The following is a 25,102-nucleotide window of genomic DNA, read 5'->3' on the forward strand; positions in this document are numbered from 1 at the left end:
TCTCATGACAGAGGGTTTCAGTTTGCTGTTCTTTGTCAGGGTGGGGCCCCCTGAGCCAGATCACTTGGCTCCCTAACTTCAGCCCCCCTTATTTCAGGGTAGTGGGAGGCTTTGTCTTTCAGGCATTTCAGGTGACAGCCAAAACGGCCACCAAGATTTGTGCGGAGAACCTGTAGTACCAGCTGAAATGACTGCTCAGCTCTGTGCTGGAATCCCACAGCGCTTGTTGGCTAGGTGGAATCTCCTGGTCTGTGTGCTGTAAAGATCATGGGAGAAGTGCAGGATCTGAACCGGAGTGCCAGAGTGGCTGGAGAAGTCCCCAGTGGCCTCCACTGGGTAGGAGGGGGGTCCTCTGGCCAGTTGCACTTCCCGGGTGAGGCAGCACCCCATCCTGCCTCTGTTTGCCCTCCTTGGGCTACACCCACTGTCCAGCCAGTCCCACTGAGATAAACCTGGTACCTCAGTTGGAAACGCGGAGATCACTTGCCTTCTCTGTGGCTCTCGCTGGGAACTGTGCTCCAGAGCTTTTTCTATTTGGCAATCTTGGCAGACTCCGGAATCCCTCTTTTATTTTTAAGGATTTGACGTTTTTATTTTTTACTTATTTGGTGATTTAAACATCATAAAATATATGAGGATTTAAAAAAAAAGTAAGATAGGGAACATTATAATATATAATCCACTATCTTTCTGCCACAATTTTTATCATGAGAAATTATGTTTCTGTAATATTTAACTCTTTAAGTATAATTTACAGAATCTTAACAAATTTAGTTAGATGTAGTCTTAATAAAATATTGAAAAAAGCAGTATAACATATATAATAAGAAAATTAAAAATAACTTTAAAACAACAATTATATTAGATACTGAAACTATAATGTGATATTTCTATAGCATGTTACTACTTTAGTGGCACATTTGCCAAGTAAATAAATCAATAAGTAATGTCTTAAGAAAATCTCCCAATTGAAATGACATAATGAACATAAATTTGTACTATTTGTACTAACAGACAATCAGATGGCCCTTAACCACCTTGATACTGAGACCATTATAAATAGCACAAAGGAGTTCAGTTGAAATTGACCCAGATGATGCCTTGAATTGATAATTCTATTGTATATTTTTAGAAATTATCTGGAATTGAATAAAGGACAGAAAATGTGTTTGAACACTTTTTGTTAACCATTTTATGAATCATTTTAAATATTTGTAGCAGAACAGTTAGCACTGCCTAAACAACAAAGTCCAAATCCTTTTCCTGATTATCAAATTCCCTTCTCCTTTTCCCTTCCCTTCCCTTTTCCTTCCTTCCTTCCTCTTTCTTTCTTTTTCTTTCTTTCTTTCCCTCCTTCCCTCCCTCCCTCCTTTTTTCTTTTCTTTTTTCTTTCTTTCTCTCCTTCCCTTCCTTCCTTCTTTTATTCTTTCCCTCCCTTCCTTCCTTTTCTCTTTCCTTCCTTCCTTCCTTCCTTCCTTCCTTCCTTCCTTCCTTCCTTCTCTCCCTCCCTCCCTCCCTCCCTCCCTCTTTCTCTCTTTTCACTTTCCAAACCTCTGAAACTTTTTAAGCACTCATTACAAATTAATCTTTAAAATTCCTTATGGCTTCACATTTCTCCATGTCTGAAAGAGTACACTCAAATATTTTGCACTCTAATCACCATTTCCCCTATTTCAGCTTTCCTATATTATCGCTAGTCTATGATGTCATCTAGATTTCTAGGCCTCATTTATTTTTCCCTGGTTATCCACCTTATTCACTTTATACCCTTATCGACCATATCATTTTCACAACACATTTTCATGCCCCAACTCATACAAGTACCTTGCTGCACTGATCTGATAAAAACTCCTTTGACTAACACCAATAATTGCCTTAAGTATATACATAATAGCTAAAAGTTTGATATCTTCTAGGGGAGAAATTATGTAGCCATGTAGATCAGTACCATTGTAAATCTCATTTGAAACTTCAGTGTTCATAGAAAATCATTTTGTATGTTACCTAGCTTACTATATCATTTTTTATCTTCAACAATCTCTCCAGACTTTGCTTTTTTCTTAAGTCCCTTTCACAACACCCTCCACACTCACTCACAATAGACTTCCTGCCTTTTTTCTCCGGCTCTAAATGAATGGGTTAAATTGAATTTATTACATGTACTCCTTCAAATTCAAGATCCTAATAACAAAATAAACAGGTTTGCTACAATATTTCTTCATTTCATTTAGTCTATGGGAAAAAGATACTCCATTTTCTCTTCAGTTCAATGAATTCATGTCTAGATAATGGCTTCTTTAAAATCCCTGTAATCCTTCTCATCTACTAGATCTTCCCCTATACTACTTCATTTTATTATTTTTAACATCCTACATGCTTTTTTAATACCTAAAGTCTAATCATGTCAGTATTTGCAGTTTCTATTCATCAAGTGCAGATGAAAAATATTTTTAAAAACAATAAAAATACAAATAAGAAAAATATATTATAACAACAATGTATATAATGTTCACATTGCGTTAAGTGTTATTAAGTAATCTAGAGATTTTAAAGTATAAGGAAGATGCAAATATTGTTCCATTTTATATAAGGTGCTTGAGCGTCTTGTGGTTGGTATTCCCAAAAGGTCCTGGAATCAATCCCCCACAATCACCAAGAGACAACTGTATATATAGATTTGATACATTATTCTTTGCTCAAAATTCTTAATATCTTTAATTTTGTTTATAACTCAAATTTGTTAGCCACACTAATCAGGCCTAACATGAGTCTGGCTCATTATTCAGCTGCCCTCAAGCCACATACCTCACATTTCCTTTATACCACATATTATCTTTTATTTTTTATCTGAGTACATGTTGCTGCTTCTTTCTGGAATGCCTTCTCCCAATCTTTCCTGTGGAAATTCCCATATGTAATTTAAAGTTTGCCTGTTCTGTAATATTCAACCAGACGGTTCATCTTCCAATGCTCTTTCCCACCAGTCTGGGTTTCACACTCTTCTTTGTGCTCTGTGGCACTGTTCTTGATTTCTGCCTTTTGTAGTTATCTCTGAAGTGGAGCTGCAGATAGCTTCATTTACCCAAGATCACATTAACTTTAATACAAAGGGCTTCCCCCCGCCGCCAAATTAACTTGTTGAAAACCGTTAAATGATCTCATTTATTTTCTTCTGGTTTTGCTAACATCTCATATTTAAAATGCTAAAGTTGTATACTCTGTCTTTAACATTGTGGACAAAATGAATAGCACTGTTTATATAGCACATATTACAATGTCACATTTACTTTGCATGATTTGTATATTTTATTAAGCAGTAGGCATTATTGAACAAAGTACTTAGTACTGTCAGTCTAATTCTGGGCCTAAAGAACTGGATTGAAGTATTATGATTTATTGGTATGTAGTGGGCAGTGAGAGCGTCCCTACAGGAAGATTTGAAGAGTATGTTTAGATATTTGAATATAAACACAGAAAAATCTTCATCATTCATACTATTCTTCATTTATATTCTTTTATTTCTCCCATATATATTCGTTCAATATCCAGTAGGTTCTAGGCACTATGTTAGTTCATGGTTATATGCTGGTTAAATACTATAGTTATATCTAGCTGTTTGACACAGTCTCTAATCTTATTTCAATTTCAGATACAAAGTGACAACAATATCATATATCAGATAAGGAGAAAATAAACACTTCTGATCTAATATAATTATTTGCAGATGTATGACAGACAAAGGCAAATTTATGTCCAGCCTTGAATTATACTAGAAGAAAAATTTACATTAGATTTTTGCATAAGCTTCCATTTAGTCTCTATATAGATAGTTAGCAGATTAGAGTCTTTATTAGGCAATGCAGATCCACTTTATAGCTGAGGAACACTTTTCAGTTATTAATATTCTACTGGCTCAGAAAAATGTAGCCATTTTCTGTTTGGAAATGAAGGAAGAAAATAAGCATGTTGAATACTTGTCATGATTCTGTCAGTATGCTAGCCATTCTTATATGCTGTTCCATTTGATATCACAGACCTACTATTTATATTCTTACTCTCATTCTGTGGACATTGATTCAAATATTTAGGACAAAAAGGCATTCTCAAGAGCAAATATGTAATACATGTCAGACTTATTAATAGGATTTTAATTCAGCTTAGTACTCTTCCTATTACCTAGTTGCTATATGATCAAAAGTACTGGTTTGAATGGGCCTTCATCTGACCAAAGATACAGAAAGTCAAATAATTCTTGCTAGAGAAGTGGCTGTAAGGTAGTGAACCAATGAAACGAGGAATTAGCACAAGAACGCTTATTTGCTTTCAAGGACACCATAGTCTATAGTTAGAAAAAAATAAAATGTGAGGAACAGTCAGTATTGACTATCGCAGTCTCCAGTAGATAGTACAACTGAAAAAGAATTACACTTTTGAACAGAATTAATAATATCACTTAATGGAGATGTCAGCAGAAAAAATTCAATAGACGAAGAAACTTGTCCATCTGATAGATTTTCATGACAAGTTGCCAAGGGGGATTATTTCAGGAAAATAATACCACACTAGATGAATTAGTGTCAAGATTTAGCTCCTCATACTTTGAGAACTATTTTGTAGGAATTTAAGCTCTCAAACCTGTCTATGAAGGTCTTATTTTCTGCCTCAGAGCAGAGATAAACTAGCACAAGATCACCTTACATCATTTTCTATCCTCCTAAAATGTTTCTTGAGAATCTTAGGCTGAACATAATCCAGAAGTGACACAGACATTTTCCCTTTGAAACTCTAGGTTTGGCTTCGTTTGTTTTCCTTATGAGAACTAAAAAGAAGTTAAGACTGAATTTATTTTAATATGTTTTTATATGCAAATTTAAAGTATTTGTAGCTAACTTTTATTTCAACTTTGTGTAAAAAACATCTTAAAATAATTCCAGTCTTAACTTATTTTTAGCTCCCATAAGGGAAAGAGATCAAATAGGACTGCATCCAGTTAGAAGCCCTCTGTAGTCCTTCCTTGATTTATTCATTCAATAATATTTAAGTGCATATTTTGTGCCAGGCTCTCAGCATGTACTAGGAATATAGAGGTACAATAAGCAGACATGGTCCCTGCCTTCATGGAGTAGCAATGTAAGGGAAAAATACTTCATAAGATTTAAAAAATACTTTAGGGATATGAGCCATCTTGGTATACAGTCCAGATAATCCTTCCAACATATCTGTCGGCACAAACATTTTAATATAAGATGAATTAACTTGCTGTTGGTTATTCTGAGGGGAAACTCACATTAAAGGAAACATGATACCTTTTTTGTTTATCTTCTGATACTGCTATTGTGAAGAACTTATTGGAACTATAGAATCATTTGTTTTTTTTCTCTGTAATGAGCGTCTCTCAGTTTTGCTTTCTTGGTATCCATCACTGCTATGGTCTGGTAACAACACCTGGATTTTCTGTGAGGAATTACTATTCTTTCACTGTACACAGTTTGTGTGTCTATCAATTCAGGTGCCCTGTGTTATTCTTGCCAAGAAGCAGGCAAGGGACTCAGGTCAGAACAATTTGAGCCATTTTTTTTGTGGGTATTTTGAGCCAAAGAGCATAAAAACACAGATAAGGAAAAGTTGATTTGTCCCCTGACAGGACCCTGAAGAGTCAGGCCAATATTTCTGCAGCCTGTATTCTCTTTGTAGCTCTGTTATTTGAATTTTCTTCAGCTAAATTCTGCCCTAAGTGTTAGGGTACAACGGTGAACAAAAGAAAAGTGATCTTTGCTTTGACATTCTTAAAACACAGAAGGGAGGATAGACATTTATCAGATAATCACAGAAATAAATTAGTTGCAAATTCAAATTAAATAAAGGCCAGAAAAAGATTGAGATAGAGTATTAATGAGGTGTTCCTTTTAGTTAGCATCATGGAAGGTGTAGGCACCTCCTTATCTCGCTTACTTGGAGAGACTTTTAAGATTCATTGAGAATTATAGTTTAATTTGGTTTATACAGGTAGATACACATGAACTCACACAGAAAACTCCAAGAAAGCAGAGAAAGCCAGCAGCTTGCATCAGTAATGTTTGTTTGTTCTACCTGAGGAATATGTAGTACAAACAAAAGGGTTTTTTTTTAATTCAGTAGAATACTGACATCATCAAAACTAAAATGATCCGAATCAAAAAGGTGAAGCAATTATAACACTGTTAAGCCTGTATGAAATAAATATAAGGTACTCAACACTTAACATTATATGCTTAACATATAGGTAGCTAAGAGATAATTGAATATTATATGAAGGTAAACCATCTGCCTTAATGATTGTGGTAGATATTGCTTCACAGTTGAAAGTTTTCTATGTAAGTGTTATGTTTCTTTTGGAAGAAAGATAGTCATGTTGTATTTCTCTTTAGAAATCATTCTCCATGACTCAAAAAGCAAAATCAAAACAGCAACAACAAAAGTCATTATCAAAAATAAATTTAAGTAAACAAAGGTGAAATTCAAGGTTGAATAGTTATTTATTTGCGGGATTAACTCTTCTCCCTATATAACATTCACGCAACTGCAAACAACAAGTGTTATAACTATAATTAATTCTGAAAATTTTTAAATTTCTTATTTGGGTAAAAATATTTATATGTGAACCCATTATCTAATGTATGGATGTAAACTATTTCTTATTGATTACAAAATGTAATTCTGAGAAAATATTATAAATATTAGCAATACTCTTATTCGTCAATAGTAACCCAAATCTAAGGAAGAAATTGAAATAATGATTTACAGTATAAAAACAAGAGTTAGACTGGACGTGGTGGCTCACACTGTAATCTCAGCACTTTAGGAGGCTGAAATGAGTGGATCACAAGGTCAGAAGTTCGAGACCAGTCTGGCCAACACAGTGAAAGCCATCTCTTTTAAAATAAAAATACAAAAAATTATCTGGGTGTGGTGGTGTGTGCCTGTAATCCCAGCTACTGGGGAGGTTGAGGCAGGAGAATCATGTAAACCCGAAGGTGGAGGTTTCGGTGAGCCAAGATAGCACCGTTGCACTCCAGCCCGGGCGACAGTGCCAGACTCTGTCTCAAAAACACAAAAACAAAAACAAAAAACCATAAGAGTTAGAATTTCGCATGTTTCTTGGCTGTGCATCCTGGTGTTGCGACCCAGCTCAGAGGTGTTCACTGGTGTTGTCATGATTCATCCGCTAAGCTGCCCTGTCGCTGTTTCCCAGAAGATGGGCATTGTCAGGAATGGGGACATACCCTGACCCTGGCTCAGAAATAAATTCAATTCCAAAAAATGACCACAACCTCTTCAGTAGAAGGTAAACAGAATCTAGTATTTATGAGTAGAAGACCTGGTTTTCAATTACTGAAAATAATCAGTCTTTAAAGTACAGAATTAATTTAGTTCTCAGTAGAGAACTCAAGGAACCACCACAAAGAGCTAACTTTCTTGCCTAAAGTCTGGATGATGCCTTAAAACTTACTGGGCAACTAGAATTCACAAATAAACTAGACATGGTTTTCAAAGTGGGAGGCAGTTCTGTTTAGAAGGAAGCCGTGAATTAAGAGACCATTTTAAACTATTTGAGACATGGACCATGCAGGATTTTGAAAGTGGCACTTTTTCTCCCCAGAAGTTGATTTAGAGAAATAGAAACCTCTCCCAGAATACCCACAACATGTTGTCTCCAATGTGAAGGAGGAGAAAAGCATTAAGTACAAATTTGAAGTATATTAAAAGAATGATTATAATATAAAAGTGTTTTCTGATTTATTTCAAGTTGTTCTCCTTTTCTCTAAAATCTTATACATTGTTACATTAGAAAAAAGATTTTCTTTTTAAATTTATTTTTATTTTATTTTATTTTTATTTTTATTTATTTATTTTTTTTACTTTAGGTGCATGCTATATCTGGCATTTCTCCCCAAGTTATCCCTCCCCATACTCCCCACCCTCCCCATCCCCTGCTGTCTCTCCCCTTCCTCCACCAACTGCCCCCAGTGTGTGATGCTCCTCTCCCTAAGTCCACATGTTCTCATTGTTCAACACTTTTAAAGCTATGGATAATTATTTCTGAGCAGCATGTTTTTATTTCCCATTAATCTTAATTAGACTATATCAAATACCATTTATAAAATATTCTTGCTAAAGCTGTCTAAGTGCCTCTCCAAGGCCAGACTATTCCAGCACCTGCTGCAGAGATGACATTTCATACCCATCACATTTGACACTTTTGTCAGTCCTTGACATTGTCAGATTTCTAAATGTTGGCAGTATTTATTAAAGGTGAGGATGCACATACTCTTAAAAAAAGGAGTTAGATTACGTAAGCTTGTTTTCTGACTCCAGCTATATGTAATTGAGCCTATTTGTCATCATTACTTTTTCACCCCCTTTGGAAAAACAATACATTTTAAAAGTTTTAAGAAAAATCTTATTTATTAATTATAAAAATGTCTCAGATTATTCATCAAAAGACACTTATGAGTTCTATATGAAGTCTACCAGTTACTGAAACATGAGATACCTCAGATGACTCCCTGATTTTAATTTTTCATTTAAAGAGGTACAAATAAGGATCGTTTTGTGGCTTAGATTTCCAGCTCATTTTATCTTAATATTATAAGCATACTTTTCTGGGTTTCTTTTTGGTTTTTAATAATGAACATCATTGAAATTAATAGATATGGCATTTTAGCCCCCAAGCTTTTCTACATATTCAAATTTGATCTTACCCATTTAAACTCTAAACATACTTCAGGCGTATCAAGATGGCTAAAGCAATTTATAAAACATATTTAACTTTTCTTATTAAAACTTATTACAGTGTATTATACAATGATTTGAAATAATTACAGTACTCACTATTGTAACCTGTCTTCATCATTAAACACATATTTTGAATATGTTCACATTTCATTAAATATCTTGATGAAACATAAGTTTTAGAATAGGAAGAGCCTTTTGTCTTTAAGGATATATCACAATTTATTTATCCAATCCTACTTAATGGAGCATTTTATTTGTTTCCCATTTCCTTATTATGTAGATTTGCAAGAAATGCTTTAATAATTTTTTGCATCTCAGCCTTCAGCTATTTTTAAATAATTAGTAACTGGAATTAATACTGTTGGATTTATGTTTGTATAATTTGGGATTTTAGAACAAATTTTATTGTTTACTTTCATTTTTTGCTACATGTCTTTGCTTTCAAACAGAATTGTTTTCATAAAATGTGTAGCCATATTTTCAACAATTATTTAAACAATGCATTACCTGTCCTTTCAGACCACAGATTTTCATTCTTGAGTTTTGTGGTGATTTTTTAAGTTTATTATTTTATTGAATGAAGTGGATGATATTCATCCTAAGTCCTCTTGGCATTACAAGGTAGCTGGGGAGAAGTCAGTTTGGCTGGTTTTCCCCCTAACCTCTCCATTATCTTCTCATGTTTAACAAAGCAGAAAGGAAAACTAAGAACAAGCAACAGTTTTCTTTAATGAAAAGAAAAAAATGTTTGCTCTTTGGTCTTACACAGTATATAATTTTAAACTTATAGTTAAATAATTTTAATAGAATTTGCTTGAGAATTTATCTTTTTTGGATTTTGTAATATGTGAAGGACTCTTAGATGTATAGAATTTTCTCTTTAGCAGAAAACATTAGCTTGCTACCAAACATACTTTTAATTTTTATTCTATTTGTTTACACATTGTCCTCAAGAATATGTACGAAAACTTTATTAGGGGCTGGGCACGGTGGCTCACGCCTGTAATCCCAGCACTTTGGGAGGCTGAGGCGAGCGAGTCACAAAGTCAGGAGTTTAAGACCAGCCAGGCCAACATGGTGAAACCCCATCTCTACCAAAAATACGAAAAATTAGCTTGGTGTAGTGTCAGATGCCTGTAATCCCAGCTACTGAGGAGACTGAAGCAGGAGAATTGTTTGAATCCGGGAGGCGGAGGTAGCAGTGAGCCGAGATTTTGCCCCTGCACTCCAGCAATAGTGACAGAGTGAGACTCCATCTCAAAAAAAAAAAACCTCTATTAGATTTTTGTCTTTGTCTTCATAACTATCATCTTTAACTTTTTCCATCTATTTGATATTTTCTCTAAATTCATTGCCTATATTTATTCCCATACAAATTGTTTGGCTTTCCATAGTTCATTTCTACCTTTATTAATACAAAAAGTTTTGCGTTATGTCATTATAATTTGTGGTTCCTTATAATAGTTCTAATTTCATTTACCTTTCTTAAAATCTCATCTCAGTAAAAAAATTATTATACTATCTTTTAATGTGTTCTTCATAAAATTAATTTTTTTCTCAATAACCATTATTTTCTGTTGCCCGTGATATGAATGATGAAATGTCTATTTATCCTGATTATTCCCTCAAACACCATACCCCCAACTATGATATTAGAGTTTTCTTGAATTCAGACACTCCCTGTGCATACATTTAGGATCCCCTTTTTACACCTTAAGTAGTTTTGGTGACTAAGATAAACTGACATCAGCAGTCCAGGAATTTAGCATTTTGAGATAAGTAGGGCCTAAAACCAGCAGTTTTCTCACTTTTCTTTCTAACAGTAGCTTACTTGTTGTTCTGAAATCTATTGTTCTTTGTATGTCATCCAATAGCATATTTGTGCTCTAGAAGAGAAAGGTACTTAAGAGGTACAATATGAAAAAAACAAACAAACGACCCCATCAAAAAGTGGGTGAAGGATATGAATAGAAACTTCTCAAAAGAAGACATTTATGTGGCACAGAAACATATGAAAAAAAGCTCATCATCATTGATATTAGAGGAATGGAAATCAAAGCCACAATGAGATACCATGTCAAACCAGTTAGAGTGGTGATCATTAAAAAGTCTGGAAACAACAGATGCTGGCAAGGAGGCACAGAAATAGGAATGCTTTTACACTGTTGGTGGGTGTGTAAATTGGTTCAACCATTGTGGAAAACAGTGTGACAATCTCTCAAAAATCCGGAGCCAGAAATACTATTTGACCAAACAATCCCTTTACTGGGTATCTACCCAAACGATTATAAATCATTCTATTATAAGACACATGCAAATGTATATTTATTGCAGCACTATTTACAAATAGCAAAGACTTGGAACCAACCCAAATGCCCATCAATGATAGGCTGGATAAAGAAAATATGGTACATATACACCATGGAATACTATGCAGCCCTAAAAAAGATGAGTTCATGACAAACACAGGAACAGAAAACCAAACACCACATGTTCTCACTCATAAGTGGGAGCTGAACAATGAGAAATGAGGAAGAAAGGGAAGGGAACACCACACACCAGGGCCTGTCAGGGGGTGGAGGGGATGGAGTGCATTAGGCGAAATACCTAATGCATGAGGAGCATAAAACCTAGATGATGGGTTGATAGGTGCACCAAACCACCATGGCACATGTATAGCTATGTAACAAACCTGCACATTCAGCACATGTATCCCAGAACTTAAAATAAAATTTAAAATTCCTCTCCAAAAAAAAGAGGTACAATATAACAAGAATATTCAACAATATTCAGGTAATACATTTTAGACACTAGATACTGAGACAGAGACTAGGAATGAAAGCCCTGAACACACCAGATACTACACTACACCTTCATGGAGGTCACAGTTTAGTGGAATAAAGTAGATTTTAAATAAAGTAGATTTTAAACAAATGCAATGTATATATGACACATATATACACACATATATATGACATATATATTTAGCTACAACTCTGATAAATGATATAAAGGAAAAGTATATAATAACTTCCATTTACACAGGAAAAAGAATTGGCCTGGTGTGGGAGATCAGAAAGCTTTGCTGAACGATTGCCTTTTAATGAATGTGTGGGAGTAACTAAGTGAAGGCAATTGAAAATAGGATTTCAGAAAGAGGAAAATGTACATATGAAGGAACTGAAGTAGGCTTTTTGCAGGGTTAGTGAGGTCAGATTGCCCAGAGCATAATGAAAAGAACAGAGACTGGCAAGAAATGAGGCTTGAAAGGTATTCAGGGAACAGATCATGCAGGGACTAGATAGAGGGTACATGAAAAGACTGCCTAGCCATGCCAAACGTTAGGAGCTCATCTGTGGGTGGAATTTGGGGATATATTTAGGCTTTGAAAATCAACAAATTTATTCAAAAGTAAAATACATATATACCTCTCCATTCTAAAACTGTAACACTGTTAATCATACTGTCCTTTGAAAATTTTTTCACATGCATTAATTGATATTTCTTTATAATTTTCCAAAAAATGTCCATAAGGCATAACCATTGTAATTTCACAGGTAAAAAAAAAATGCAGCAAAGTAAGTTGAAGTGACTATCCTAAATTTTCATAAAAGTTAGCCGACATATGATTCCTAAATCAATTTTCTTTCAGAGTACACTGAGGGCTATTACGCAAAAAGATCATAAGATCCTTAAAGTGCTTATAGATTCTACCTTGTTTTTTATTGTGTTTGAGACCCTATTTTCTTATTCCTCCTAAGTATTCCCTTTATCAGTTCAGGAAAGTGGCTTAATCATCCTGTTTCTGTTTTTCTTATAAAGTGGAGATAATAGCCTTCAAGAGTTATGTTAAAATTAACTAGATGATATTTATTAAAAGTTCTGATGTTGGAAACATTACATAAGAACTAAGCATTAGGCTTATCTCATATGAGATTATGAGATAATCAATTATTTCAGCATGCTTAGAAATTCAAAGCACAATGCAAATACTAATAGAGTGTACCATGCATAAATACAAATTTATCAGTAAAGAATATAGAGGTTATAAAACCTATGAGTATGGTAGCAAATATCCAAAGGTGTTATATATTTCATGTGCCTCATGAAAATGAATATGAAAAAGACATGGACTGTTGCATTCTCGTGCTTTGAGTACTCAGCATTATATAAATGGATGATAGCAATTAAACCTTCAAATTATTTTTGAAGTGACAGAGCCTCTCCTTGACCAAACTGCAGATGAGCTTCTCTGAGCCCTCTTTTCACTTAGGCCTCATCCTTGGGCCTTGTCCCCAAGTTCATCCCAATTGTAACAAGAATCCTGTTCACTGTACTATTTACAGCAGCAAAGATATGGAATGAACCCAAATGCTCATCAATGGTAGAATGGATAAAGGAAATGGGGCACGGACACCATGGAATACTGCACAGCCATTAAAAAGAATAAAATTATGTCCTGTGCAGCAAGGATAGAGCTGGGGGCCAGTATACTGCACGGACTAACAGAGGAACAGAAAAACAAATACCACACGTTCTCACTTTTAAATGGGAGCTAAACATTGAGTACATATGGACACAAAGGAGGGAACAAAAGATGCAGGATCTGCTTGAGGTAGAGGGTGAGAATGGAGTGTATCAAAAACCTCTTTGTCAGGTACTTACTTATTACCTGGTTGATGAAACAGTCCGTACACCATACCACTGCAACATGCAATTTACCTATATAACAAACCTGCACATGTACCCCTGAACCCAATAAAATTAAGAAAACAAACACTTAAGAAAAACCCCCAAAGCAAAGGTAGATTGTTAGAATCGATAAAAAAGCAGACCCATCTAAATGCTGCCTGCAAGGAATGTACTTTAAATAAAAAGACATACATTGCTTAAAGGATAGAACAAGATATACCACACTAACACTTGACAAAAGAAGGCTGAAGTGGAGTGACATTTAATACTAAAGTATATTTCATAGTAAAAACATGACCAGCACTAAGCAAGGTCATTTCATAATGATAAAAATTTTAATCAAGAAGATACGACAGTCTTATATATTTATGTACATAATAACATAAAAGTTTCCAAATCCATGGTACAAAAAAGTGGATAGAACTGCAAAAGAAATAGCAAAATTCACCCTTTACTCAAGTGATGGAACAAGAGATAGAAAATGAGCAAGAATAGAGGAGACTTGAATACATTCTCCTGAAGTACCCATGGAACACTTACCAAACCAGACCTTGTTCTAGATTATGTATCTTAATAAAATCATTAAGTCAAAGGATTTAAGTCATATAAAACATATTCCCTGACTAAAAAGCAGTCAAATTAGAAATCAATAACAAAAATATGTCTGGAAAAACAACCGTTTGTAAACTAAGTAACATACATCCAAATAACCCTGAGTCAGAGGTAAAAGAGAAATTAGAAAGTATTTTGAACTAAGTGAAAATGAAAACACACCATATCATAAATTGTGGAATGCAGCTACAACAATATTTATTTTATTTTATTTTTTATTGTGCTTTAACTTAATTTTTATTTTTAAAAATTTATTTATTATACTTAAGTTCTGGGGTACATGCTCAGATCATGCAGGTTTGTTACATAGGTGTACACGTGCCATGGTGGTGGTCTGCTGTATCCATCACCCCATCATGTACATTAGGTATCACTCCTAATACTATCCGTCCCCAATCCCTCCACCCCCTGCTATTCCTCCCCAAGCCCCCCACACCCAAGCCACGGTGTGTGATGTTCCCCTCCCTGTGTCCATGTGTTCTCATTGTTCAACACCCACTTACAAGTGAGAACATGTGGTGTTTGGTTCTCTGTTCTTGTCAGTTTGCTGAGAATGATGGTTTCCAGTTTCATCTACGTCCCTGCAAAAGACTTGAACTCATCCTTTTTTATGGCTGCATAGCAGTATTTTAAAAAAATTTTCAACATTGACTTCTATATTAAAAGAGTCTCAAATCAATGACTTTGACTTTTGCCATAAGAAATTAAAAACAAAGGAGAGGAAATTAAACCTAAAGAAAGCAGAGGAAAGGAAATTATAAATACCCGTTATGGTCTGAGTGTTTGTGTCCCCCCAAAATTTGTATGATAAAGCCAGATCACAGGGTGGTATTATTAGGAGATGAGGCTTTGGGGACATGATTAGGTCATGGGGGCCAAGACCTCATAAATCTATCAATATTCTTAAACAGGTGACTCGAGAGATCCCCTTAAACCTCTTCTGCTAAGTAAGGTCATGGGGAAAAATAATGCATCTAAGAACCATGAAGTGGTCTCTCACCAGACATCAAATCTGACAGCACCTTGATCTTGGACTTTGCAGTTTCCAGAACTGTGATAAATCAATTTCTTTTGTTTATAAGTTACTCAGTCTATGGTATTTTGTTATAGCAAGATGAAAAGACTAAGATGTCAAAACTGAAACCAATAAAACAGAAAAACTGTAGGAAATCTCAATATCACCAAACAATTTGAGGAGTTCAATAAAAATAATAAACCTTTACCTAGCCAGACTGCTCAGGAAAACAAAAAGATACAAATTAATAATTTTGAAAATGAGTAATATGACAATATTATTGATTCTATAGATACTTATAAAAACAAGGCAATATTACAAAATTTATGTGAATATGACAATTTAGACGAAATTGAAAAATCCCTTGAAAAATAAAAATTACTAAATCTTAATCAAGAAAGGATACTCTCTTTTGCCTATTATCTAGAAAAGAAAATTTAGTCATAGTTGAAAACCTTCCTACAAAGAAAATTCCAGACCCAGATAGCTATACTGGTAAGTTCTACCAAATATTTTAGGAAGAAATAATATAATTCTATACAAACTCTCCCTCAGAAATAAAACGGAGTACATACTAACCCATTCAATAATACTAGCATTACCCTTAACTAAAACCAGAAAATGATATTACAAATAAGAAAACTCCCTCATGAGCAAGGATATAAAAATTCAACCAATTTTGGAAGCAAGCAAAATATCCTCCAATATGTGAATGAGTAAAATGTGGTACAGACATGTAATAGCATATTGCTCAGTGATAAAAATAAACTATCAAGCTATGAAAAGACATGGAGGAACTTAACTGCTTATTATGAAGTAAAAGAAATCAATCTGAAAAGGCTTCTTCCTGCATAATTCCAACTATGGGACATTCTGGAAAAAGGCAAAATTATGAATACGGTAAGACCAGTGGTTGCCAAAGGGTTGACAAGAGAAGGAAAGGATACATAGGCAGAGCAGAGGGTTTTTAGGGAAGTGAAAATACTTTATATGTTACATTAATGATAGACACATGTTATTATACCTTTGTCTAAAGCCATACAATGTACAACACCAAGTGTGAACCCTAATGTAAACTATGGACTTTGAGCAATTATATGTCAATGTAGGATCATCCATCATAGCAACTGTACCACTGTGGTGAGAGGCATTCAGAATGAAGGAGGCCATACATGTGTAGAGGCAGGGTCTATACAGAAAATCTCTATATCTTTCTCTCAATTTTGCTGTGAACATTCAACTGCTCTAAAAAAGGAGTCTTTATAAAAAATTCCCCCCAAAAATGAATTCAGCTAACTAGTATACAGCCTCTATGAAGAACAGTATGGAGTTTTCTCAATAAACTAAAAATACAACTACCATACAATACAGCAATTCTGCTTGGTATATACTCAAAAGAAAATCAATATATCGAAGCGATATCTATACTCCAGGGTTTATCACAGCACAGTTCACAATGATGAAGATATGGAACCAACCTAAGTATCAGCTTAAGGGAATCAACCCATCAATGGATAGTTTTTTTTAATGTGGTATATACAGTGTGTGTGCGTGTGTGTGTGTGTCTGTGTGTACCACATTTAAAAAACCTATTTATCCATTGATGAACACTTAGGTTGATTCCATATCTTCATTATATATATATATAATATATAATTCCATCTATATATAATGGAGTACTATTCAAACATAAAAATAATGAGATCCTTCATTTGCAACATGCATGGGACTGAAGGACAAGGTTAAGTGAAATAAGCCAGACACAGAAAGACAAACATCATATTTTCTCACTAATATGTGGGAACTAAAAAAAAAAAAGTGAAAAAGAGAGAACTCAAGGGATAGAAAGTAGAATGATGGTTACTGGGCAAAGTAATGGGAAGGAATTTTGTTAATGGGAACAAAAATACAGTCAGAAGGAATGGAAGGAATAATATTCAATGTTTGGTAACACAATAAGATGACTCTAGTAAATCAATTTATTCTATATTTCTAAATAACTAAAACGGTAGAATTGGAATGTTTCTAGCACAAATAAATGATAAATGCTTGAAGTAATGAATTCCTGGCTTACCTGATTTGATCATTACACATCATATGCTTGTATCAAAATATTACATGTATCTCTTAAATATGTACAACTTTTATGTATCCATAAAAATAAAAAATTAAAACAAAAGAATCTTGCTAAGTCAGTTTAGCAAGAATCCCTGACCCTTGACATTTGATCATCTGACTTGCCTTCAGCAAGAATCTCATTAAGTCAGTTTAGCAAGAATCCTCCTCTGAGTAATTTTCCATCCACCGATGCCTTCCCTTTGCTTGTGGTCTACAAATCTCTAGCAGTTGTTCCTGTATTTGGAGTTGAGCCTGATCTTTTTACCCAATTGTAAAAATCATGACGTCTATGGCTAATAATTCTGAATAAAGTCTTCATTTTTAACTAGTGTCAGAAAAATATATCTTTATTATGAGTGATTGCCTTTATGCAATCTTTTTACCATTTTTACTGCTACTTTCCCACTCTCTCTTGAAAGGAAGAATCTAATAATCTAAATCGTGAAATTTGAAATTATTAAATTTTTGCCTTTGTTTTAAATAACATAGTTCTTACCTGCTATGAAAAAATTTAACAAGGTAAATATCTTGTAGAGATGATTTTGAAATATGTCATTATGATTTGTGTTGCATATTTTATCTAAATTCAACAATTTGCAGCAGAAAAAGCATGTACTATTGAGGCAAGCCAATTGCATATATTTAAGAGTGTGGAAAGTAAACTGACCATTATTTATTTATTTTTAAAACATATTCTGACTAGTTTTACATGTCTGTGATCATATGTAGGCAGGGCTTACATAAATATTGTTGATAATAATTAACATTATTACTGAGCTTGATAAATATACATTCATTTCAACCTTTTACCCCCTTAACTGTTTATTTGCATGTTGGGAACTATATGGAAAGAATTTCACAGTATGTATTTTTCTCTTATTATTTAAAAAGATACCTCAAAAGCTGTTTAGTCATGGAATCATTTCAAGGTGTATCTCATCAGAACTGTGTTTGGACATGTCAGATGAAGACTCTTTGATCCAATGGTTTCAATGCTTAGCATTAGAAATATTGTTTTAACATTTGACTTGTGCATGTGTGCCCACCTGTGTGTGTGTGTGTGTGTGTGAGTGTGAGTGTGAGTGTAGATACCACTAATGAAAAATATTATTATGGTTTAAAATTTTTTTAATATTTTATTTTGTATTTAAATCTATGGTCAGGAAATAAGATAGTTTACAATAAAATACTGTCTTATTTTTTCTGATATTCTATAGAGCTCTTTCTTCACCTATTTTAAAAATCTGTATGTTATTTGTGAGGTAAAGTACAACTTTAAGGCATATTTCTGTGAAGACAACAGATAAGCTTATCGAAACATCATTTTATTTGCCCAATTTTCAGCTTTCATTTTATCACCAAATGTATTTTATTACCAAATGGCAAGAATGACATTTTAAATCTCAGCTGATAAATTATTTAAAACATTTTCAACAATTATTATCTTTCAGAAAGTTTGAAGTCAATCAGTGGTAAAATGAAAGAAAACATTTGCAAGTTAACCAAAGTATCCTCTATACAGACAAACATATGATTTAATAGATATATGTAAACTTGTATTAGAATATCAATTTTTCACTGGATTTTTATTCACATGTTCCTGTATCTATTTTTTTCTATTTAATTTATTTTACGTTTACTCTATCTTCTCCCTCATCTATTTCTTGAGCAATTTATACTATCCCCACATCATCACTTCTTCCTCATTTCCCAATGATCACACATCTTGTAAAATAAAATATTTGGTAAATAATTTGAGGCATTTCATAGATGGTGTCCCTTCAATTGACTTTTTCTCTTCTAAATTTGAGGACTCTACCTCAGCCAAATAAAATTATGGGCAACAAATTGATTGAACTTCAGAAATATAAAGCTATTCATCTGCCTTCATTTATCATTCAAGTCAATATTGGTCTCAAATATTTTTCAGACTGGTCTAAGGTCTTTAACTTGAGTGAACTCCTCAACCTTTATAACTCCTCACCTCCTTGATCACTTCGCACTTCCACATATCTCAAGTGTTATTACCCAAAATGTGAAGCATTTAAAAAGAAGTAAATTAACAGGATGAATTCACTAATTTCAAATTTAATTATGTACAGTGTAAGAATAATAGATTTAAGTGAAATATTAGTATTTGAGTATAGACTGTCTTTTCAAGAATATCTGGTGTCGTGTACTATGATTTATTTTACTACAAGGTGTCTTTGCACTTAAACAGAATGGCCACTAGAGTGCTGCAAGTATCCATTCAAGTCAGTCACTGTTCTGGGCAGACATTCTATTAATGATAAAAACAAGGCTGATACATCTTTAGAGCTTATGGGCCACAATCAGTAAAGAAACACCAATATTCATTTAAACTATGCATAGTTTTATTTGTTGTACATTTGTGCTGATAACCCTTCATTAGGTTAGATGCAGCAAGTGTATAGATATAATTGAAGTAAAAGCAATCGCTCAGTTAATAAAAATTAGTTTTCTTTTTACCACTTTGCTATCAGCACTTTTACAACTTACCTCATTTTAAATATATATATATATTTATATTTATAGACAAGTATCTATATAGGTATTATTTATATAACATTTCTTAATTTTTATTTACAAAAAATATAGGTCATGCTGGAGATGAACTTTGATTAAATGTCTAAGATATATTGTTTGGCTTATATATCTGTTCACTATATCAGTGAAAATATTTTTGAAAAAGTGCTCCTTTTTAATGTTTTACTGGTTTAAAATTTAAAGTTCAACCTAACACCTGTGATGCATATTTTCTGTACTTAGAGATGAAGTTTTTTTTTAAAATATCAGGCAGTATTTTATTTCTCTTCATAGCTGCAGTGTATACTATGTATTTTAGCAAACAAAATGTGAAATTCATCATTTAAGAATAGATAGACAAGTACAACGCATTTACTAGCAAGCATCGAAAAAGCATTTGCTCTAGCATGTATGTATTTTATTGTCTGTATTGTTTACTGTTATTTACCTTTAGTAAATATCACATGAAATACCTTATTTCTTCTGTTAGGATTAGAAGTATAAGGTAGTGATGTTTTCATTTTAAATATAAATTGAGGAACAGTTTGTTCCATATATTATCGATAGATACTACACTGGAATTCAGATCTCCTTAGAACAACTATTTTAATGATTTTTAAAATATAATACAGTCTTGAATTTTCCAGAATCTCCATGTCTGATCAGTTAATAGCTCAGGAAATTGTGCTATATTTTAATTGCAAACATGCCACTACACACTAACAAAGTAGAAACAGTTAACTTCAAGTTAATTAACATAAGCATTTCTCAAATAAGACCAAGAACTATTATTTTCACCAAAGTCAAACGTAAACAAGAGATCAGAGTCATTAAGTTCCTACTTCTGTTGATTTGTCTCAAGGATTAATGGATGCACTTATGTTTATATGACTGCACGTGCATGATTGCTCATTGTTGCCAGATAGAACTAGTTGGTGAGACAGTTATATTCATTTCTTCAGTAAAACTCCACGCTTTCTAATATATGCAAGTATTCAGTTGGTTTTGTATGACATTGGCGGTAATACTGTAACTTCCGGCTTACTTCCCACAAAAATCCTTAATAAATGCTATCACTTAAATCATTTTCTGCCCTACCTCTGTATGCATCACACCGTCTTTTTCTGAAATACTTATTTCCCAAGACAGATCAAATTTCAATTCATTTGTAATGCCTTCTATAAATCCGAAATTGGAAATAATTGCTTTCTTATTTGGAATCCCACAGGATTTTGTTTACAGATCTAATTTTAATATTATTAACATATGTATTTCTCTCTGTTTTACAATTAGTCTCTTTTCGTATTTCTCTCTGAAAATTGACTAATTGAATCACTTATTCATTCGATTAATACCTGCAAGTATTTATTAATGATTACCTACTATAAGTGTTCAATGAGCACCTACTGTGAGCTCAGAATTGTCGTAGGCCCTGAGAATAAAATCATGAACAAGACAAAAATTCCTGCCTTCATGGAGTTTTCTGGAATGTAGCTAAGTCAGGTTATAAGTAAACAAACAAGTATACAAACATGATTATGTACTGTTATTGTAGGAAGTAAATACTATAGAAAAAGCAGGCTAAGAAAATCAAGAGTGATTATAAGTTTCCTCTCTGTGGAGAAAGAAAAGGTGAGATCTGACTGCCTAGAGGAGGCAAGACATTCTTTGTCTAAGGAAGGAGTGATTGAAAGAGAGGAAGTAGCAAGTGCAAAACATAGAGATAAACTTGGCAAGGTGAAGAACTTAGAGATTAGCAAGGGGAAAGTGAAAGAAGGAAAGGTGACAGAGTGGAAAATTATATCTTATCACCATGCTTTATTTTCCCTTGGTTCTTATATTGCATACCACATTTAGTACACAAGATTGTACACAGAGTATGTACTCAATAGTAATACAATGTTGTGATTTTGAAGTAAGCTAAATCTGGGTTTGAAATGAAGTTTATTCCTTTATTTGTTTCGTGTCCTTGACCTATTTGTTTAATGACAAGCTTGTTGACTTAATAGAACTGGTAACACTCCTGAGGGAGTGTAAGGTCTTTCTGCATTTAAAATCAGTTCTCACAGAGTTTTGTTTTGCTCCAAAGAACAAAGTTCTTGAACTAGACTCATCTACCGAATTTCAGCATTCTGCATTTAAATTGTTCTGCATTAAGTTCTGAGGTTGACTTTTTCCACTTTCTTTCTAGAGAAGACAACTGAAAAAAAAAAAACCTCTCATTCAAATGATATAAACAACTAGCTGATGACCTTCAGATTTTACCAATCAGTTTATGTCTATGATGAAAAGCATTTTGAGATAAGAAATAGTCATAGTGATTCTCTTCTATTTTCAGTGTGTAGGTTAAAATCAGGGTCTGTAGTGAAAATGCTTTTTCTCAAAATCTAAAAGACTATACAAATGCTACCAGTCCTGCCAGAATTATCTATTGTTCTCTTTGAGACAGAATAATCTTTGGATTGTATTTATGTCCTGCACTTACATGACTTCCTGCCAGTCTTCTCACATATATGGGAAGAAAATATTGATTATTTTAAGTGTGAACTGAAGAAGTGTCTTCATTTACTTCTTTGATGAGAACTCCAGACCTAGCAGCATATTTAATATGGTTGAGAGGCTTGGGATGGCTTTACTAGAAAATAATTAAATAAATAAATAGAATAATTTTGCTTTCTAATATATTTACTTTCAGCATATACCCTGAAAAAGTAATATTGACTAATTAATTATAAGTTTAGAAATGAATTTTTTTATCCATCTTATTTGTACTAACATCCTCCTTTGTGCTTCTGCTCTCCTTTATGCCTTTATACCCTGGAAAACATAACCTGTTCTTTTATATCTCTGTGAATTGGCATATTTTGCTGTTTTTGGTATCCTCATCTCCCTTTACTAGTTCTCATCTTTCAAAAACTCCTGTTTTGCACTCACCTACAGTCACTTCCCCCACTGTTTTGCACCCCACCACAACACTACTGATCAAGTGAGCACATCCTTGTGTACCCTGGTCAAGCAGACATTGCTGGTGTGAATGTGCACAGATGCCAAAGCCCTGCTCCCCACCCTGCACTTTCACTGCCATGGGAGCAATGTGTACATGGAGTACAGCAGCCCTGCAGCCTACCAGTGCCCAATCACCATGCCGACACTGCTGCCAGTACCAACAAGCACACAAATGCCAGCAGCCCTGCCCCTGTCCCCGTGCTGCCACCACTCCCACTGCAAACACACAGGGAGGCTGGAAGTCCCACATTCAGCTCTGCATACCAGTCAACCAGTGTGTACCCTGCCATGCGGTTGCTTCTGCTGGAATGTGCAAATAAGCAGAGATCTCACTGCCATTGCCCAAACAAAGCACATTGGTTGGCATCATACATTGGAATGTTGTGGCCAGTGGTGTAGAAACACCATATCCCTTCCAGCACAATAGGTTGCTAACTGACCAGAGGACAAAACTGGTGGCCCAATATCAGCCACAAAAAGTTAGAGCATGCAGCTCAGGAGTGTTAACTGAGCTTTGGACCCCTAAAATCTTCCATAAACAAAGTCAACTGACTGAACCCACTTTATACTACAATCAAATCCCCAATGGCAACAAAGAAGATAAAATAATAATAATAATAATAAAACCCTATCCAAAGAACAGCAACTTCAAAGATTAAAGAAACATCAGCCCACACAGATGATAAAGAACCAGAACAAGAAAACTCTGGCAACTCAGAAAACCAAAGTATCTTCTTACCTACAAATGCCCATACTACTTCCCCAGTAATGTTTCTTAGCCTGGCTGAAATATCTGAAATGACAGATATGAAATTAGGAATATGGATAGGAACAAAGATCATCAAGATTCTGGAGAAAGAATACAATAAAATGACACAGGAAATAAAAGATGAAATGGTCATCATAAGAAAGAACCCAAACTGGTACAGCTGTAAAACTCACTTCAAGAATTTCAGAATGCAATCGCAAGTATTAAAAGCAGAATTAAACAAGCTGAGAAAAAAATTTGGAGCTCAAAAATTAGTTCTCTGAAATAACTGAGACAAAGATTAAGAAAAAAATTAAAGAAGAATGAACAAATCTCTGAGAAATATGGAATTATGTAAAGAGATCAAATATATGACTCATTGGCATCCCTGAAAAGAAGAGAAAGCTAGCAATTTGAAAAACATATTTGAGAATATCAACCATGAAAATATCCCTATCTTCATTAAAGAGGCTGACATTCAAATTCAGGAAATGCAGAGAAGCCCCAGAAGATATTACCTAAGAAGACTGTACCTAAGACACTTAGTCATCAGATTCTCCAAGGTCAAAATGAAAGAAAAAAATGTTAATGGCAGCTAGACAGAAGAAGCATGACACATGCAAATTGACCCCCCTTTAGGCTAAAAGAAGACCACTCAGAAGAAATACTACAAGTCAGAAGAGATTGGTGGCCTATGTTCAGCATTCTTAAAAAAAACAAATGTCAACATTTCATATGCAGCCAAACTAACCTTCATAAGTTAAGGAGAAATAAGATCCATTTCAGGCAAGTAAATGCTAAGGGAATTCATTACCACTAGACTTGCCTTTCAACAGGTCCTGAAGAGAATGCTGTATATAAAAATAGAATAAAATTGCCAGCCACTACAAAAACAATAATGTACATAGAATATTCATACTGTTAAGCAATCATACAAACATGCCTACACAATAAAAAGCAAAGAACATATCAGGATTACTAAATCCACACATATTAATATTAGCCTTTAATATAAACAAGCTAAATTCTCCAATTAAAGGACACAGAGTAGGAAGTTGGATAAAGAATTAAGACCCAACTGTGTGCTGTCTTCCAGATACGCATCTCAAATGCAATAATGCCCACAGGCTGAAAGTAAAAGGATGGAAAAAAATCTACCAGTAAAATGGAAAACAGAAGAAAGGAGGGGATAATAATCCTCTTTCAGACAAAACAAACTTTAAACAAGAAGGATTAAAAAAGATGAAGGGCATTGTGTAATGCTAAACAGTTCAATTCAACAAGAAGACCTAATTATCCTAAATATATGCTCCCAACACAGGAGCACCCAGATTCATAAAGCAAGTCCTTAGAGACCTACAAAGAAACTTATATTACCATACAAAAATAAAGGGAGGCTTCAATACCCCGATGACAGTATCAGACAGATCATTAAGGCAGAAAACTAACAAAGATATTTAGGACCTGAACCCAGCACTGTATCAAATAGACCTAATAGATATATAAAGAAGTGCCTACTAAAAAATGACAGGTTATACAGCCCTTTCATCAGCCCATGGCACATACTCTAAATTGACCACAAAATTGAT

General features: G+C 34.0%; 1 pseudogene; it reads left to right on the plus strand.

The window, feature by feature from the left end:
• The first annotated feature begins 267 nt into the window (after positions 1–267).
• LOC105723024 (dihydrofolate reductase-like) overlaps positions 268–25,102 on the plus strand; it is a 128,117-nt pseudogene continuing 103,282 nt past the window's right edge.

This window comes from Aotus nancymaae, unplaced genomic scaffold (assembly GCF_030222135.1).
Source record: "Aotus nancymaae isolate 86718 unplaced genomic scaffold, 86718_ANA_hifiasm-v0.15.2.pri h1tg000040l, whole genome shotgun sequence".
Taxonomy (NCBI): Eukaryota; Metazoa; Chordata; class Mammalia; order Primates; family Aotidae; genus Aotus; species Aotus nancymaae.